The sequence below is a fragment of the Dipodomys spectabilis genome, unplaced genomic scaffold (assembly GCF_019054845.1).
Source record: "Dipodomys spectabilis isolate Male_0828 unplaced genomic scaffold, ASM1905484v1 ptg000355l, whole genome shotgun sequence".
NCBI lineage: Eukaryota > Metazoa > Chordata > Mammalia > Rodentia > Heteromyidae > Dipodomys > Dipodomys spectabilis.
Window position 1 is genome coordinate 570,103 of NW_024871032.1, and position 20,893 is coordinate 590,995.

The following is a 20,893-nucleotide window of genomic DNA, read 5'->3' on the forward strand; positions in this document are numbered from 1 at the left end:
TAAAGATATCCTATAATAAGTGGATGGTAGACCGAAATTTAAATATATCAGTGAACACATACAGGACAATCATATATAGTTTATAATTTGAGGCAATGTTAAGAAGGCAACAATTGGGGGAAAAGACAATTTTAGAAGCTGAATAAGAAATTATCTTGAAAAGTTGAATAAAGAGGTACAAAATGAGATTCATCAAAAGCTGTTGAATGATAGAAGATGGAAGAAGGTTAGAAAAACAGATTCATCTGCATGGTCAACTCGACTGAAGTATATGCATATTTGGTGTACACTGATGAAACTCATTCCTAAACTGTGAGCTATTCTTTTGCATCTCTTGCATTTGAGGTAGAATAGGCCCAGGCTCAGCTCATGCCAAGAGGTAGATGCATTGTGACAACAAGTTCAGGTTTGTACTGAAGATCATTATATTGAAAAAAATAACTGAAATTAATGGCACCCTTCTATACTTGCATCTATACTAACAGACAATTTCCTGGTTGCTCACTCTGTAGCTTCAATTCTTTAGTAGCAAGAACAATTCTAGGAGTTCTTTCCTTGCCATACTTTTTGAGGTTTCCACTGAAAATTGAACTTACTAGAATCTCAAACGTTTCCGTTTGGGGGTGATGGATACTGGTGGCTTATAACTACAATCCTACATATGCAGGAGGCTGAGATCTGAGGATGGGGGTTCTAAGATAGCCTGAGAAGAAAGTCTATGAGATTTCTCTCTAGTTACCCAACAAAAAATCAGAAGTGGTACTCTGTACCAAAGTTGGAGAGGGCTAGCCTTGAACCAAAGAGCTGAAGGACAGTACTCAGTCCCTGAGTTCATGCGCTGTGACCAACAAAAAGTAAGTTTCATTTTTTGACTATGGATTCCTCTTCTAACTCACTATGTGCTTTATCAGGAAGTCTTGCTTAAGGTTCCTATGTCTCACTCAAGTAGATTTTGTCTGTCAAAAATAACCAAGTCTACAAAGTCTACCTAGAGTACAATCAGCAAGTTTAAAACAAATATAATATTTTTTAAGTGTGGATGTGCAGACCTTTGACTAATTCTTACTTTAATGAAACTATGTTGGCCTTCCTTCCACTTGAACAATTGTGTGGAAAATAGATGCATCCCTGGATTTAATCGGTTCTTTCCAGAATCCATTTTTTCAAGATTGTTTTTCCATTGATGCAGAAAAGTTCCAAGTTGTGGCTACTATTATTTATTTATTGCTAGTTTTAAGCATGGGAAAATAGATCAAAAGTATTTCAAACTTGATTTGTATGAAAAATGTTCATTCATTATCTAAATTCAAAAAACATAAATTACTAAAGGCACTGTTTCTTTGGTGAAAAGAAGAGCATGTGGGTCAGAGATAGTTTTCCATGTATGAGTCTTAGAGGATCTGACTATCTAGTGGTCTGGCTTTTAGTAGTAGGTTGCCATGATGGGTCTTTCCAACACTTCTTGTTTGGAAGTAGAGGCCTGGTGAAACAAACACATTTGTCTCTGACTTACTCTCTTTCAGGATGTCCAAGGCTGATATTGATTGTGAAAGATAATAATTGTCCTCTTACCATTTCCTTCTAAGTAATTTTACTTATATTTGGGATTTTGCAACTTGTAGCAGCTTATATGTAACAGTCTCCTGTGGAGCGATTTAAGAGCGAACCTTCAGTGTCTGTGTTACAGTATAGTGGTGTCATAACAGTTCCTTATATTTTATAAGATAAATAACAATGGTTTACTTAGGAAATCTAGCTAAAATATGTATCATTAAACATTATGATAATAGTGTGTCAAAGTTTATAGATCACTTTATTTTCAAAAGAAAATCGAAGTAATCAGAATATTGATATTTTTGAAATGTATAAGGCATGTATATTTCCGAAGGCAATGTTACCCATATTTCCAGTTTCCTATTTTGTCATGTAGTTTATTAATTTTGTATTTTGTACAAATTATAGCTTACTATATATTACTTGTGCTATAAGAAATGGAATACAAATTCAATTCTTGTGTTTGTTTTCATTCATTTGTATTTATCATAAAGTTGTTGTGCAAAGAGGTTTCAATTCAATTAGTTTATTAATATAATGCATCTTGATTAGTGTTACATTGATCCACCCCATCTTTCCCAACACTACCCATCCTCCAAGTTACCTGCTTCCATTTTTACATATGTATCATTAATATTATGATTGTATTTGCTATCCCTTCCTGTTTTCATTAATCTGCCCCATCTTATACCTCTTCCCCAGCTGAACATGATTTCCTTTCTGCTACTTACTTTCTTGAACTCTTCATTCTTGGTTAGTTAGTCAGAGAACCACCATCACTGTAATATTTCCATAAGCATACTGAATATTGGGCTTTTAAAGTTTATTTTGATTTCAACTTGTACATAGGAGTTGACATTCAATACATGAGTACATGAGTACATTGGATCTTGATCAATGTCACCTCTTTCATAATTTTCCCCAGTGCTCTCACTACCACCTTTTCCTCAATTTCTTCATTTGGTGGGATATGCATTAAGTTAGATCATTGCATTTATCCCCACTTTATTGCTTCATATATCTATTTCTCCCTACCTTGATCCCAGCCCTACCTCTGAGTACTTGATTCCTGGTGTTTATTTTGTTGGAAGGTTAGGTAGCTAGTCTAAGGAATTACATTATTTAAATTCTTCTCTGAACCAACCATATTTCAGTTCATAACTAGGTGTATACTTGGATTCCACCCCAAAGTGTGCATAGTGTATGGATCCTGATCATGTCTACCTTCCCATATTTCACTTAACATGATTTCCCCCAATTTCTTTCCTTTCTTTGCAAATGATGCATTATCATTCTTTCTAATGGATAAATAAAATTCCACTGTGCATGTTTATGCACACATATGCATATTTATATGCATATAGCTATCATATTTTCCTGATCAACCTGTTTACTGAGTGGCATAGTCCATATCTAAATGCGATTTCTTGTACTATAATGCTTTTTCTTTCAATGTTTTGGGAAAAGACTTAGTATCATTTCCCTAATCTTGTGCATACAGTCTATTCTATAACAAAAATCATTCTATTAATTTCCTAATCTAGTCATTTACATTTCTATATATGTCGGCTCCTATAAATCACAGGGATTCATAATTGTGTATGATTCTGTATTTAAGAGCAAGACTAAATGCTTGCTTGTATATAGTTGACACTTGAAAATAATTTATTATATAATTATCTATACATACATATACATATGTAATTTACATATTGACATACATATATGTATATATACATATAGTGTGTATACATATATATGTGTATATATATATATATATTATCTATGTGCTAGTGCTAGGACTTAAATTCAGGACCTACGTCCTTTTGCTTTTCTTTTTTGCTCAAGGTTGGCATTCTTCCATTTGAGCCACAGCTCCACCTTTAGCTTTTTGGTTCTTAGTTGAAGGTAAGGGTACCATAGTCCATTTCACCTTGTCTGTGAGTACCATGGTCCATTTTAGCTTCTCTGTCTTGAAACTATGATCCTCAACTTTCAGCCTTCTAAATAGTAAGTCAAGCACCACTAAAACCAACCCTATTCTATTTGAATTAAAAATTAATTTAAATAACAATAACTTGTAGTATTTCCTTTCTTTTCTTTCTTTTTTATTTTTATTGTGAAAATACTGTACAGAGGGTGTTACAATTACATGGGCAAGATAATAAGTACATTTCTAATCATGCATTGTAGCCTCCTCCTTTGTTTCCCTTTCCCATCCCTTCCCATCCTCCCCTCACCCCACCCCAATCCTAGTCTCCCCACTCACCAAAGTTGTAAAGTTCGTTTTTCCACATAACTACTAGTACATCTCATTGTTGCAATGAATCCACCTGTATACCTATTTAAACGATTTGTTTTTTTCCCTTCCCCTCCACAAATTATACCAACCTCAAATACAGTGAAAGCAGGGGTTATACCATGAGGGAGGGACATACAAAGCAAGAAAGAAATAATCTTATAAATGTGTTAGAAACAATCACCTGAAAGAGCAAACATTTGAATACATATCTTAGGGTTCATTTCCCTAACATCAACTTATCTGAACTTTTCTGCTTGACTCAGACATATACATTTTCAAATAAATGTCTTTTCATTTAAACTAAATTACACTGCTTAATTTTTTTTCTTATTCCAACTCACCTACCAAGAAAGAAAAGGAAAAATTCAAAACTAAAGAACCTCTGAATCTAACAATTCTCAAGCCTGCCAACCACAGTTTCTGTGCTGGGAAATAGAACAGGATGATGTTTTCTACAAGCAAAGCAGCAGAAAATGGTCTTTACTGAAGTAGCTGCAAATCTGATAAGGATGAGGACAAGCAAATTTACTCAGTAAGTATTACAATGTGTTTGCTGTGGTAGGCTGACTCTAGTGGATAAGTTTAGCCTATCTTAGAGGATGTTCATAATCATGTGGAGAATAATCAAAGGTGAATATGTAATTAGAGAGGTGTGATTTCTGCAAGATGAATGTTTATATTGTAGTTTGTATACTGTGGAAAATGAGACGGTTAAGATAGGGATGTTTATGTAATTTTTCTGCTTGTAAGACAAGGAATTATACTAGCAATACCTTTGAAAATTGATAGTAAAGTAAGGGTCCTTACAGTTTCTGTTGCAAAATAAAGTTTTACCCAATAAGTAGTTGTTTATTCTGAATTGGTTTAGAAATGAAATATCAAAATATTATTGAACACTCAATAATAATGACTTAAGAACATGCCACAGATAATCACAGCTACTTAGGAGGTAGAGATCTGAAGATAGCTGTTTGAAGCTAGCCCAAACAGAAAATAACTCTGAGACTCATACAGACAATTAGCCAAGGAAAAAGTATGAAGTTGTCCTGGGGTTCAAGTTGTAAACTGCTAGCACTGAGCAAAATGGCTCAAGGAAAACACCAGGCCATAGTTCAAACCTCAGTACTGGCACAAAAATAACTTATGCACCTAAAACCTACAAATGTTTATTTAAATAACGTCATTCCTTGTATCCTTCACAGTATAATAATAAAACCAATTTTATACATATATAATTTATAGTAGTAATAGAATATCAGTAATTATACTATACATATATCATTTACATATTATAATAGCATTACATATATTATACATACATTATAGTAATAACAATACTATCCATTAAATTGATACATGTTTTAGAACAGTAAATAGATTTTTTTAGTACAACAAAGTACCTATTCACAAAAAAATATTCCTTTTGGACGATATATCACTAACAAACTATTCTATGTGCATTCAAGGTACTTAATGATAAAAGCCTGTGTTCATAAGCATAGGTGTCGTTGACATGGATTTGTTACTCCTTAAACTATTACACCAATTACTTCCACAAACAGTGAAAGCTGTATGATGTTCATTCAGCTATATCATTAGAAATTAAACCGATCTTTATTTGATACAAAGATTATTTGATACAAAGTCATTACCCATACCCTTTTCATTTAAAAATATTTATATTCTGTAGCAATTTTGTTGCCATTATAACCATAATGAAGAAGATACTGTGGATTCATCTACTCCATAGTTCTTAAAAGGTAATGAATGTGACATTTACAAAATATCCTCAGATATGCCTGGTGGAAAACTGGATTTGAATTATAGGTCTACATCTGGTCAGTCTTAGGTACTTGAGAAATTTGCTTGGCCTTGTTGGCTAGGTCTTTTTTAGTGATATATTGAATTCCTTTCCTAAATTGCAGAACTGTCATGAGCACTAAAACTACTCTAGTGCAGGTTCAGTGCTTGCAATGGTGCTTGGAATAGGTCCCAGATAAATCTGCTTCTCTCACCATGGTCACAGCATCCTTTCTGAAGGCCTTCAGAAATATTTACCCAATTGATGGTAATATCTGTGAAAATTTGTCTTTACAAAAAAAAAAATGTTCTATTCTTCACATGAAACAATGAAAGTAATGTTGGGGCTGTCCTGTGGCTTTTATTCTAAAGGAGTTTTGCCTAAATTTATCTACTATATTACTGGTACCAGTAGCATTCTTTAGTGCTGCCCTTCATGTTTCTAGTCTGTGTTCCATCTGGAATACAATTGTAACTTAGTTTATAATCTTTGTCACCAGAATAAACAAATACAAGTGTCTTTCCAATAACAAGACAATTTAGGCAAACATTGCATATTATATGCTTAATACTTTCCTGAAATATATTTCTAATTTCTTTTAGACCCATAAAGGATAGCTAAGAACAGGGAAAGAGCATTGTAAGGAATAATAAAAAGTACTATTATGGTGGTCTTAATGGCAAAGTGTAAGGAATATATAACAAAACTGATGGTAGGTTAATTTGCTCTTTTTGCTATTCTCTCCCCCTTTTTTGTAGAAATGTTCTCACTATGAAGTGACAAATGATATACACCTTTCAAGCCTTGTGTCAGTGACACAAGAGATGGGATTAAGGATATGTGCTGCCATGACTGCTTTTAAGGAAGTTCACAATAAAGCAATACTAACACATATAAAGAAACTTTTGTGAGTGATGTGTATTCACTTCCTCAATTGCCAAAATTAAATTCATATGTCAAAACATCAAATTATTTACATTACAATATATGCAGTTCAACTTGAATCACTAACCTCTCCACAAATCAAATGCAAACTAAAAGCTCGATCTCAAAAACCAACATCTAATCAGTATCTGAAATACAAGAAGATAAACAAAAAACCTAAAGGAGTGAGACCTTTCACACTAGTAAGAGCATTGATAGCTGGATTTTAAACCAGGGCTTGAAATGATCAGATGTCATTAAATATGTGATTAAATTGCAGGATTGACCTTGGTCTCAACATTGGAGGTACAATTCAAAGGCAGCTAAGGTTGCTGCAGTATTGTTGCTGCAGATTCAGTGTGACCCTCCCTAATAATGGTAGTGTACAGAGTCGAAGCTAAGTCAGTAAAAGGTATAGGAAGTATTCTCCACTGAGAAAAATTGCAGGGGTGATCCTCCCTCTTGCGTTGAGAATGTACAGCTCATCTCATTTTACTTTAGGCTCTAGCATATTTCTGATCTGAAGACAATTATAACATATCTGTGTGCAATGAGTGTGAGCAGTGAGCAGTGTAGGTGTGTATTACTCTAATACACATAAAAACCTTAGAGGTATGGGATGACCCGACCCTCAAACTTCATTCTATGTTGTTGAGTTTCATGGAGAAATATTAATAATTAACCAATTCAGATTAATCTAAGTCTGATTAAGGCAACTGAGATAAGACTTTAGGGTCATTCACTCCAGTCATGTAGTTTGTGTCCTATGAAATAAATCATATTATTTCACAATGTATATATGTTTGTGAAAATTTATGCAAAACCACACACCAAATGTATAAAAGGGACACCTATCCATCTCTTATATTAACAGAAGTAACAATACTCCAGAAATGTACTTCCTTGCTAGTGTATCACAGGATGACTGCTTTGGTGTCTTTCCAGATGCTCATATAATTTTATGTAACTTCTTTGGGAAAAAGCGTATCAACAGTTTGTTTAGAGGTGTTCATATCAGTACTGTTGAGGATCTTCTTTGGAAAAAGAAAAGTTGGGAAAGTGTGTTTCCACAGTTTGTTTTGAGGTGTTCCGAATATCAGTACTGTCACTAACTGCAACAATAGAACAGCACAGATGATGTGATACCTGGACAAAGAACTGAGAAATCACAGAGAGGGATAGGAAAGAAGACACCTGGGGATCAGAAGGCTCATTGTTCTGGATCTCAAAATCCTTCTTAATATGCTTTATATTCATTTTATTACAGGGTTTTGGTCAGTGGTTACAGGTATGTGCACAAACTATGGCATAATCTAGTCATTAACATGAGGTATTGTTTGTATACATAGTTGTCACTATGTATGTAACTCCCTTACTGTTAGGGTGCAGAAGGGAGCAATAATCATATCAACCATAACACAGACAACAATATTATCTCCATGGCCTTAACCTTTTAGTGTCCTAACAGCTCTAACTTAAATAAATTTAAGGCAAAAAATTATGTGTCTGTCTTCACTTGACTGTTTGACCCTTTCAGGGCATAGTTTTCATTCTTCTGAGTGCTGTTTGAGATGGCTTTTCGATCTCTTATCCCTTTCCAGGTCTCATGACTCAACTGTAGAAATCCTCACATGCAAGCTTACAGATGTATTATTTTGAAAATGATATTTTTATAGAATAGATTCACTTTATAAGCTTAATATTCCCTTTCTCTCCCTCTGCCTCTCTCTCCCTCTCCCTCTTCCTTTCCTTCTCTCTCTCCTTCCCCCTCCCTCTATTCTCTGTAGTAACGAGAGACTCCAAGCTATTTTTTATCACTACATATCTTTTTGTCTAAGTATAAATCCCAGACTTAAGCTAAGGGCCTAGAATAAGCAAAATGGCTTCTAGAGCTTAGATCATTTCTTTCCACAGAAGATGACAGCAGCAGAAGGAAAACCGGTCCACAACCTGCAGAAGGAAGAGAGAGTTTAATGTCTCCTTAATTCTTAGGTTTCCATGCTCAATGAGGAACCCTCAGTACAGAGGACAGTTTAAGGAATTAACAGTTCCTGTGCTGTTCCTCAGAGGAAGCAGACACCAGTCTCCCATCATGCTTGAATGATTATCTTGGCTGTGTTCTGAGAGGGTCCAGGAGGGCTCTGTCATGGTCACTGGAGATTCAGAATTGCTATCTAAGACAATGACATAGAGGAAAGTGGTCACAAGGCCTCAGTCTGGGTTTTGTCAGGTTTAGATGATTCGTAACAGGCACTGATGCCTTCTGACTAAGAATGTGAATATATCATGAGGTTCCAGTACAAAAAGTTATCATGACATGTGTTAGCTTGCACCATTTCCTAATGAAAGCCAACAAAATATAATGCCCTCTGGGCATATACTCATCAATATTTATTAGTTAAAAAGTTATAAAATCAAGTTGATGATGAGGAAAAAACCCAGATAAAAACAAAATTTCAGGGGCATTTACAAAAATGTTGTTATGTACATATTAAATATGACAAATTATTAAAACTTAATGAAGCGGCGTAAGTTATATTGATTTCTTTTGTTCTACTATTGCAAATTTCTTTTACATTTCAACTCCTTAATAAAAAGAAGATAGGCCAAGCACTACCAGTGGCTCACATCTAGCTGTAAATCTAGCTATTTAGAAGGATTTGACCTGAGGAAAGTGGATTTAAGTTACCCCAGGTAGGAAAATCTGTGAAACTTTAATCTCCAATTAACAGTTCAAATTCCAGAAGTGGAAGTTTGGTTCAAGTTTTACAGTGTCATCCTTGACTAAAAAAAGCTAAAGGTCAGTTCCTTGAGTTCAAGTCCCAGTATACACACACACACACACACACACACACACACACACACACACACACACACACAAATCCTACCTCAAAAATAACCAGTGACTAGGAAACAGAAACAAGATAATATTTTTCTTTATTTTCTTTCGTTTTTGCCCCTCCTTTGTTTCCTCTTCCCATCCCTTCCCACCAGCCGCCCCTCTCCCTAAGCCCCCCCCTCCACTGGCCAAAGTTGTAAAGTTCATTTTTCGACATATCGATTTGTATATCTCATTGTTGGAATGGGCCCACCTGTACACCTATTTAAACAATTGTTTTTTTCCCTTCCCCTCCACAAATTATACCTACATCATATACAGTGAAAGCAGGGGTTATACCGTGAGGGAGGCACATACAAAGCAACAAAAAAAATCATCTTATAAGTATGTTAGAATCAATTGCATGAAAGCAAAAACATTTGAATCCTCATCTTCAGGTTCATTTCACCTAACATCAACTTATCTCACCTTTTTGCTTGTCTTAGACATATTTGTCATTTTTTTCATTTATTTCTCTTTGGGAAGGTAAAGGGGGCATAGAAATGGAGGCACAAAAGATGAACATATGGAGCAGTGGTACTCAGTTGAGACTATGTTGAAAGTGCACTATGCAACTTGTTGGTGGGGAAGTGTGACGACTCAGGGTCTATGTTGAGGGGGCAGAATGATGCAGGCTTCAGCCTCAGGATTATCTGAGGACTGTGTTTGGGATTAGGAAAGCTCTTGGTATGCCAGGCTAGAGAATGAAAATGTTCTCTCTCCCTATCTCAAAACACATGTCACAGACTCCTGGGAGCTGAGGAAGTAGCACTTCTGCCTGCTTAAGCATAGATGAATAGTTGGTCAAGCATTTTCCTGAGATTGGAGAAGTGGTTTGAGCTTGCTCTAAAATAGTTTAGACAATAATATACCAAGATATTGTCTCATAGGTCAAGTAAAATTGTATCTGTTGAAATTTTTTGTGTAAATGTCTTCTGACCAAATCTTGGCAAAGATCATGCTTGCTTGTCTTTAAATACCCACTAATAATAAATCACAGCATGCAGTGGCAATTGCTCTTTGCACTCTGCATCCCCTATGTCCTGGTGATTTCACGACCCTTACCCAGGGACCCCAACTCACTAGACGTTGACAGGGAAGTAGAGGAAAACTGGAAGAGATGAAAGGAAAGGGTGATATTGTCCACAAAGAAATGCACTCATGGAAATAGAGCTGTGGCTCAAGATGAGTGAGATTCTTCAGCAAAAGGGCTCAGGGACAGTGCCCATGCCCTGGGTTCAATCCTCATGACTGACTATAACAAAAATAAAGACAAAAGAAATGTAGTCATTACCACACTTATGTAACAAAGCCCTCTACATCACAATATTAATAAAATAATAATAATCAAATAATAATAATAAGGAAGTTAATTAATAAAACAAACCAGTGAGAGAGAAAAACTGAGAGAGCAAGGGATGGGCTGATATTTCCAAAAAGAAATATATTCATACCTAAATTATATGACTATAACCTCTGTTTAAATCATCTTTATAATAACAATATAAAAGAAAAAAAAAACAGAAATAGTGCTGGAGGAATAACTCACATGGAAGAAGTTCAGACTAATATGTAATAGCAAGTTCAAACCCCATTATCAATTTCCTCTTCAAAAATGGTTCTTCTCATCACTTTTATTTCCCTAGCTTATGAGAGGGGGTGTAAACATTTAAAGAGTGAGGAATAAGTCATATATACAGGAGAAATTTAATCTATCAGGCAGAGAACAGTACCTGTAAAGAGCAGTACATGCTAGAATATATGTTGACTAGAACACATGCTGACGCCATGTTTTCTGAAATTTAAAAAAAAAAAAAACCTAGTTGAATTTGAATACAGGCTGCACTGTATATTAGCTGGGGATAGAAAGTTAACTAAAGTCTCTGGACCTCAAATTCTTCATAGGTAAAGTGAGCATAACAATACTTATCTCACAGGATTATGAGACCTGGATGTCATCAAACATGGAGCAGGTTGTGTGTTAGGTGTGTGTGCAACACTCAAACCCTGCTGGGGGGGAGTATAAAATGGCATGATGTTTACCATATTACTTAACAGTTATACAACAACTACTACAGGCTCATACCTGTAATCCTACTTAAAAAAGAGGCTGACACCTGAGGATCTAGTTTCTAAGTCAGCCTGGACAGAAAGTGGATGAGACTCAATCTCCTTCTAAAAAGGCTGGAGGTGGAGCTTTGGTTCAAGTGGTAGAGTGCTAGACTTGAGCATAAACCTCAGGAACAGTGCCCAGGCCCTGAGCTCAAGCCCTAGGGCCAGCACACACACACATACACACACACACACACACACACACACACACAATTGTTGGCTTTGTGGACAAGGACTTGCTGGGTAGCTCAGGCTGCTCTTAAACTTAAATCCTCCTGGGTACTGGGATTACAGGTATGTCTAACATACTTGAATTCACTCAGAATTAAATTCATTCAAATTCATGATGATACTATGGCTTAAAGCTGTTCACACTAATTTTCAAGTATACAAAATATAAATAATATAGGTGGATATGGTACTATGCTACCACATGGCGATTCCAGCCATTACTCAGGAACCTGAAACAGAGAAGAATAAAGATTTGAGGTAAGTATGGTCTACACTGTAGGACTTAGTCTCGCAAGGAAAGAAAATTTTATAAATATTAATCTCCTGTGAAATATACAATATGTTAAATTTATATAATGGAACAAATAGATCATTATAATGGAAATAAAATCTTGGCAGAAATTTTAAATACATACATATGTGTGTATATATATTATATATTTAAATTTAAAGAAGAAAATTTTCAAGTGGTATTATCTGCATCTGTCAATCTGTCACCCACCTATTTACCAACACAGTGATTACTATTTAGTGTTCAAAAAATGCTGTTTTCTCACATAAGTACAAAAAAAGTTCAAAACCAAAAATTCAAAAGTTGCATTATCATATGTACAAAAGTACTTTATTCCCTACCATAAGGATTTGGAGAAAATATGCATTAAGTTAATGGCATGGAATACTGCTCAAGAATGGAAGCCTAAGAGAATGTAGATTGTGTGTGTGTGTGTATGTGTGTGTTCCATGAGTAAATAATGGAGTCTGAAGTACATATATTACTCTTACTTAGTCTTTTTGCTCAAAGCTGCCATTCTACTACTTAAGCCACATTTCCACTTCTGGATTTTGATTTCTTTCTTTTTTTTTTGAGGGTCATGGGGCTTAAACTCTGGTCTTGAGCGCTATCCCTCAACTCTTCAGCTCAAGGCGAGCACTCTACAGCTTGAGCCACAGTGCCACTTCCAGTTTTGTAGTGGTTTATTGGAGATAGTCTCGCAGACTTTCCTGTTTAGGCTAGCTTTAATTGTGATCCTCAGATCTCAGCCTCCTGAGTAGCAAGGGTTACAGGATTGAGCCACCGGCACCAGCTTGGATTTTGGTGTCTTTCTTTCTTTCTTTCTTTCTTTCTTTCTTTCTTTCTTTCTTTCTTTCTTCTTTCTTTCTTTCTTTCTTTCTTTCTTTCTTTCTTTCTTTCTTTCTTTCTTTCTTTCTTTCTTTCTTCTTTCTTTCTTTCTTTCTTTCTTTCTTTCTTTCTTCCTTCCTTCTTCTTCTTCTTTCTTTCTTTCTTTCTTTCTTTCTTTCTTCTTTCTTTCTTTCTTCTCTTTCTTTCTTTCTTTCTTTCTTTCTTTCTTTCTTTCTTTCTTTCTTTCTTTCTTTCTTTCTTTCTTTCTCTCTTCTTTCTTCTCTTTCTTTCTCTCTTTCTTTCTTTTTTGGGGGGGTCCGTTAGTGGGGCCTGAATTCTGGGCCTGGACACTCTCTCTCACCTCTTCAGATCAAGACTAGTGCTCTACAACGTGTGCCACAGCGCCACTTCTGGCTTCTTTCTTTTTGCTTATGTGGTGCTGAGGAATCGAACCCAGGGCCTCATGCATGCAAGGAAAGCGCTCTACCACTGAGCCACCTTCCCAACCCAGATTTTAGTTTCTTAATTGGAGAAATATCGCAGATTATTTTGCATAGGCTGTTTTAAACCAGGATCCTCCATTTTTGGCCTCTACAGTAGCTAAGAGTTAAAACATGAACCAATGGTGGACAGCAACTATGTTAACGTTTTTGTCAGGTTTGAATGAATTTTAAATTAAGACATATATGTTACTTTTGAAAATGGCAGGAAATAGTAATTAATGTTTAACAGAGTTTAAAACATATATAGCTCAGAATGGCAAGTAGCTGGGAAGAGGATGGAATAAATAAAAAATTACTTATGACTGTTTTCAGACTGTGCATAGAAATGATTGCATTGTTGGAGAACAAAGACATCAGATAGCTGAGGTCCAGCTGGCTGCCATACACATGATGCCAGCTGCTACTTTTCACAAGATTGTGATGTTGCTGGTCACACAGCTCCGTTTCAAGTTGGGAGCCTGAAATATTTCTATTGATCTAGCAGGAGAAACACACCAGTACAAGAAATGTGATTACCAGTGCCGAATGCAAAAAGACATCCAGTCCATGCAAGACAGAATAACTTTATTTCTGAAAGAATTCTCTTACAAAGAATCCTGAGCTGAATATGTTGGCCCATGTCTGATATCTCTGAAATTGAGAGGCTGACTTTTATTATTGTGAAAATACCATATAGAAGAGTTACAATTAAATGGGCAAGATCATGTGTATATTTCTTATCAAGCATTGTTGCCTCCTCCTTTGTTTCCCCTTCCCATCCCTTCCCATTTCCCATCCCTCCCATTGCTCCCCACCTCCTGCCACCACCCCCCAGCCAAAGTTATAACCGCTGTTTTCACTGTATTTGATGTTGATATAGTTTGTGGAGGGGATGGGAAACAATAAATCGTTTAAATAGAGAGGCTAATTTAGAAGTTAGCTTGAGACCACCCCAAGTTTTAGGTCAACAGAAGGACACATAGAAAAACCCTATCTTAAAACAACAACAACAAAATAATTCCCAATGACTGGGAATGTGGTTAGTTTTAGAATGGTTGCCTAGCATGCATGAAGCACTTGATTTGATTCCTCAGTGTGACATAAACAGAAAAACTGGAAGTGGTGCTGTGGCTCAATTGGTAGTGTGCTAGCCTTGAGCAAAAGAAGCTCAGAGAGATTGCCCAGGCCCTGATTTCAAGCCCTAGGACTGGCAAAGTTTTTTTTTAAAGAACAAGTTCAAAATTCTGTTTGTTGGAATAAATATGCTGAAGAGTTCTTTGTGCTCAATAGAAAATTGTGTTGTTGGACATTCATAATGAACTTTGTTAGGAAAAAGTAAAATAAATTAATGAAATAATATCTAGCATTGGACAGGACATGGTGAGATCTACAATTGATTGCTGCCTATGGTTACTTCATACAACTAACGTTACAGATACAATTGTCAGATTGTGATATTGTAAAGGTACAATCATGGGTTTTTGTCTTTTTCCAAATAATCTTACTGCTAGGAGCCAGTGGCTCACACTTGTAATCCTAGCTAATAGGGACGCTGAGAACTAAGGTTCCATGAGACTCTTATCTCCAATTAAACGTTCAGAAAATGTGAAGTGTAATCTTGTTCAAGTGGTAGAGCACTAGCCATGAGCTCAAGAGCTCAGGGACAACGTGCAGACCCACAGTTCAAGCCCCACAACTAACAAAAACTAATAATATTAATAATAATAGTAATAATAATTTTAAAGTTACTATTAAGGTGTTATATATAAAGACTATCATTTCATAAGTTTGTTTCTTTGATAATAGAAACACAAATCCATTTCCATTGCCAAGAGCCAGGATTTGGCCATCTGCTTTCCACCTGATCTTTGGGTGTAGAGGCAATCTATAATACAAAGGAAACCAAACCAATTCTGACTATAAATATTTTTTCTCTGCATATCTTAAAAAACCATGCTGTCAACATGAAATAAAAAATCCCAAAGTTTAAAACATTCTTCTAGACAAGTTAAAGAATTACTAAGAACAAGTTATTTTAAGAATAATTTCAGAGATCTTGAACTCAGGGCCTGGGTTCAAATTCTGAGATTTATTACTCAAGGCTGGTGCTGCCATGTTGAGTCACAGTGACACTTGTAATTTTCTCCTGGTTAATTGAAGAGAAGTGTCTCACTGACTTTCCTGTCCAACCTGGCTTTGAACTAGCATCTGGAGATCTCAGCCCTCTGAATAGGTAGAATTATAGGCATGAGCTACTGGCGCCTGGCTAGACTAATTGCTTAACTGAGAACTCAGTTAAAATTAAATATTAATCATGTTTAACTTTGTAAAATAAAGTTAACGGAAATGCCTTCTACTAGAAATAAGGAATCAAATGTGCTCACTGTGTAGGTGGGTTACAAAGTTCTTACCAAAATCTACATACTTTCCTTGTTTTCTATCCTTCCAAAATTGTTTGCTTTCCAGAATCATGCCTTATCTTTCCTTTCTGGTTTCTTTAACTTATTTCATACATGCTCAGAGCTTCTTCAGCTATCATTTACTCATGTGAAGAGCTTGTAAATATCTATTTTCAATCCAAACTCCTTGTATGCCCCTCTCATCCATATATTAAAGTACCATAAATACATGTGAAACAGTAATCTTGTCTTTCCATTACTGGATATTAATGTGTAAGTAAAATTTAGGAAAATAATGGAATAACATCAATAAATATAACTGATGTTTGTAATAGTAGTGCTAAACATTACTGCAATGCTGATTATTTTCTGAGCAATTTAATATCAAGCTCAAGGAAAACAACGTTGTTGAATGCTGATATTGGGGTTTAAACTCTGGACCTTACCTTCTCACTCACGTGTTTTCCCTCAAGGGCGGTGTTTTACCCTTAAACCACAGATTCCCTTCCAAATTCATTTGGGAGATTACTTATCGATTAAAAAAACTCATCATCTTTCCTTCTTGGGCTGGATTAAAACCTGGATTCACAGATATCAGCTCTCTGAGTAGCTAGGATAATTATGTGTGCTAACAATGTCCAGTTTCAAGGAGAGGGCAAGGTACTGATTTCAAGCTCCAGGAACAGCACAAAATCAAAACCAAAAGTTATGACATATAAATATACTGATAAACTAGGAACCCAAACAAACCAAATGTGGGTATCTAGATGGGTGAAGGACTTAATAGCATTATCACTATTACCTTCTCTGGCATTTTGAAAAATCTGAAATTATGGGTTACACGCATAGCTTAGTTGATATAGTACTAGCTGAAGAGCAACAACATCAAACACCAAATACAAATCCCAGTCTCAGATTTTAAATAAAATCTGAAATAATTTGTTTCTAAATGAGAAATGACCATATGAAAACTGGAAAATTCGGGAAGACCGAAATTTAAATTTCAGTGATTACCATACAGACTTATCAGAGCATGTGTAACTTTATATTACATGAAGTGGGTTATATTAAGGGCTTAAAAACTGTACACATTTATACTGCTAAAAAAAGTACAACTTACCAGGACACTGGGAATTCACATCAATAATTCTAGCCTAGGGCTCTGCTACTTGAGCCACAAACTCCATTTCCAGCATTTTGGGTTTTTACTTGGAGATAGGAGTCTCACAGGTTTTCCTCCCATGGCTGGCTTTGAAACAAAATCCTCAGCTCTTTGACTACTGAGTAGCTAGGATTTCAAGCTCAAACTGATACTCTTTAATTCCTCTATTCTCTTCTATTCTTCTTTTGCTCCTCTATGGATATTTAAGAATCACTTTGTTAAGTGGCTTAAAAACCTTGCTTTTGAACACAGCAGAGACAAATCAATGAAAATAGAAGCTGTGTCAGAATAGATCAATAAATGGACATAAATTTAAAAAGACTGATCAAAATACATAATAACAAAGCAGAGAAGAAACCAGTTGCCAATAACCAAAACAAATGAATACTTTATCAGAAATCCTACAGTTGTAAAATTAAAAAGTGAAGTAATAAATAACTTCAGATGATTTATTCAAAGATGAAACCTATCAAGCCTACTTAAGGAAGAAAGAGACAAATGGAATCTATGCATATTTCATTATTTTACATTTAAATGCATTCCAATCAAGAAAACTCTAGGAATTAAAGAATTTATTATTGATTTTTCCTAAAACTTTGAAGAGATCATTTTGATTCTACAAAATACTTCCTTAGAAAGTGAAGAAAGAGTAGTTGCCCTATAAAAGGTTCTTTAAAAATATACCTAGCTGAATTTTGTCTGGAATTATATTCCATGTCCTGGGCAATGAAGGGAAATTTTTTTCAAGACATTGAGTTGTCTAATCATTAAGTACTTGATTCTTCATTTACTCAGTCCTTGTTTTTCGTATAACACTTGGAAGCTTCCATAAAATCTATTTGGAGGGTTTTTACTCAAAGCAGAATGACATAATGTAGGCATCTCAGGATTTAGAGCAGTGAGTATGAAAGCCATGAACAGTTAACTTGTCTTTGAATAAGTTTTTAATACATAGAGCATAAGTAAGAATGAACATTTTAGGTGACGAGTAAGGGAGACAAGGAGGTGGTTGAGCACCTCCATAGGAAGACAAAAGCTTGGGATATACCCTGAGGGAGAATTGTCCTATCCTGTCCTGTCCTGACAAGGTACTTGTCATGAATTGGGTGCCTGCATAGGGAGGGCTGGCACTGATAGCACAGCAACATGAATATGGTCAGCTTGCCACCATCCATGGTCAGCAGCAGAAACCAGATGAAGTGGAGCAGGGATTATACAGAGGGCGACCCGTGCTTGATGGATGATGCTTCTGTGCATACATGATGAAGACCACAGTCCAGCTTTTGTTTTTCCAATAGAGAAACTGCAGCGCTGCCTGGGCCATAATCATGTCCACTTGCCTTGGAAGCTGTGGGCTTCCTCCACCAGGATATTGGTGCAGCTCACATCGTCTGTGGAGGGTAGGAAGCAATATCAAGATTCCCAGGAGTTTTCTCTTTCCATAGGGTCAGTGCCCAAAGCGGATGGAGCCAGGAGTGTAACTGTTTCCAGGAACCCAAACGGGAACACTTCAGGGCTGTGGAGAAGTGGGGTCCATCAAACAAAACCCTAGCCAGACATCACATCCACTTCTGCCTTCTTTGGGGACTCCAACACCAGCATGTACAGTGCTGCTGTGCTGTTGTGCTGGCCATGAGGGAATAACAGCAGTATGCTCATGAGCACATGAGCTCCTGGGCCTCAGAAGGCTTGCTCTGGGACATGTATCTGAAGAAGAGCGTCCAGTACTTCTGGTGTACTGTGTCCTGTCCGCCCTTCTCCATACACCTTACCTTGCATGTGAATGTGGGTTTCATTGTGGGAGCCTTCCTGCTCCACCATCACTGCTGCCAATGTTGCCCAAATTCTACAACCTTTAGAAAGACTAGGTCAAAGCCTGAGAATATTAGCAGAAATTGGGTACCTCAAAGAAGAGAGTAGGGAAAAGGTAGATAAATGAAGGGAGGAAGGGGCAGAATGTAGTCGAGCTCATTGGGAGAGAGTGAGTGAACAGAAGATGCTTCATGAAAGGAAATGTTCTCTTCTGACTCATGCAATTGTATTCCCTCTGCAACTACCTCTTTATCATAACTATAAACTAAATTAATTTTCTAAAAAGGAATTCATTTCATATAATACAAAACTACGAAAAATAAGGGAAGGGGTGTGTCAGAGGGGGTGGGAATGTTGTAGGGGTGACAAGGATCAATAGACACTGTATTCATAAACTGCTTTGTCACATGGCACCTCTTTTCTACAACTACTTAAAGACAATTGACAAATAAAAATAATAAAGGAATAGATGTAAATTAAGGTGAATACAGGAGAAAGAAATGGTTGATATATACTTCTGATATAGAATAGGGCTTCCTATTAGGTTAGGAAGGGTCCGAAAACTCTACTATTTTTGTAGTATTTCAGAATAAGATGAGATTCATAAAGCATGGTTCATTATATTTGTCAAAAATAATTTAAATAGTTGTTAATAAGCCAACAACATTAAATTCCTATATTATCTACATGAATACATTTAATTTATGACCACGGTTTGACAGAAAAATCTAAGGAAATGTTTTACTTATCTTTTTGGTCGGTCATGGGGTTTGAACTCTGGGCCTGGGCACTACCCACCATCTCTTCAGCTCAAGGCAAGGACTCTACCACTTGAGCCACAAAGCCATTTCTGCTTTTCTGGTGATTAATTAGAAATAAGAGTCTCATGGAATTGCCTGTCTGGGCTGGCTTTGAAGCCGGATCCTTAGAGCTCAACAAATTGAGTAGCTAGTATTACAGGCGAGGGCCACCGATGCCTGGCTAAAAATCTTAATTCCAATTAACTAGGAGAAAGCTAGAACTTGAGGCTTTGTTTAAAAGGTGGAATGAAGGCAAAAAGTGAAAAGCAAATACTAGCAGAGAGGCAGACAGAGAATGAGAGAGAAAGAGAGGGAGGGGAGAGACGTAGAGAGGGAGGGTAAGAGATGGAGGCAGAGAGAGGGAAAAATGTAAAAACCTGGAAGAACAATGGGAAGAGACAGGCAAAAGAGGATAATGAAAGTGAATATTATCAAAATATGTAGTATAAAAACATGAAAATATAATGGAGTCCATTATTTGTCTAATAATAAGACAATATGTTTAATAGAAATTCAAGTTTGAAAGCAAATTTCTCAATTTATAAATTTTATTTAGACAGTGATGAGGACGGATGTTAGCTACTGGGGAAGGTATTACTTACATTCCATTCTAAGGCCGCTACCACAATCCTTGAAGATGCTCCTATCCTAACCAGGCCAATGAAGTGCCCACTGCCAGTTTTAACAGCAAAAAATAGGGAAGTGTCATTCTGAGAACCAGAGGATTATAATGACCAGTCATCTGTGGCTAAAGCTTGTAATCCTAATTACTCAGGAGCCTGAGTTGTGAGGATCCATGTCAGAACAAGCAGGAAAGTCTCTGAGACACTAATCTCAAGTGAAACACCAGAAATAGGAAATGGAGCTGTGGTTCAAGTACAAAGTCTCCAGGACAGCACTCAGGCTCTGAATTCACCCTCAGGTTCAGAAAATACACACACACACACACACACACACACACACACACACACACACACAAAGTTAATTATGTATTAGAAAACTCAGTCATGTGTCAACATTTAATGTTCACAAATGTTAAGTCCCACTGAATTTCACATTCTCTTAAAGGGGACTATTTCCTTGGCAGAATGTCCTACATTTTTAAAAGGAATTTATAGCCATACTTCTTTGGCAGTCTCTATCACAAATTAGAATGGTGGGGAAGGGTAGAGAATGGGAAACTATAGCCACTTTCCTTATGCTCCAATGATATTCTTACACTTCACTAGTGGAAAGACATTAGCAGTAATGAGGTGTGTCTAAAATAATTTAAAACCATTGAAATTTCCACTGATCATGTACAGGCTGATTAATTA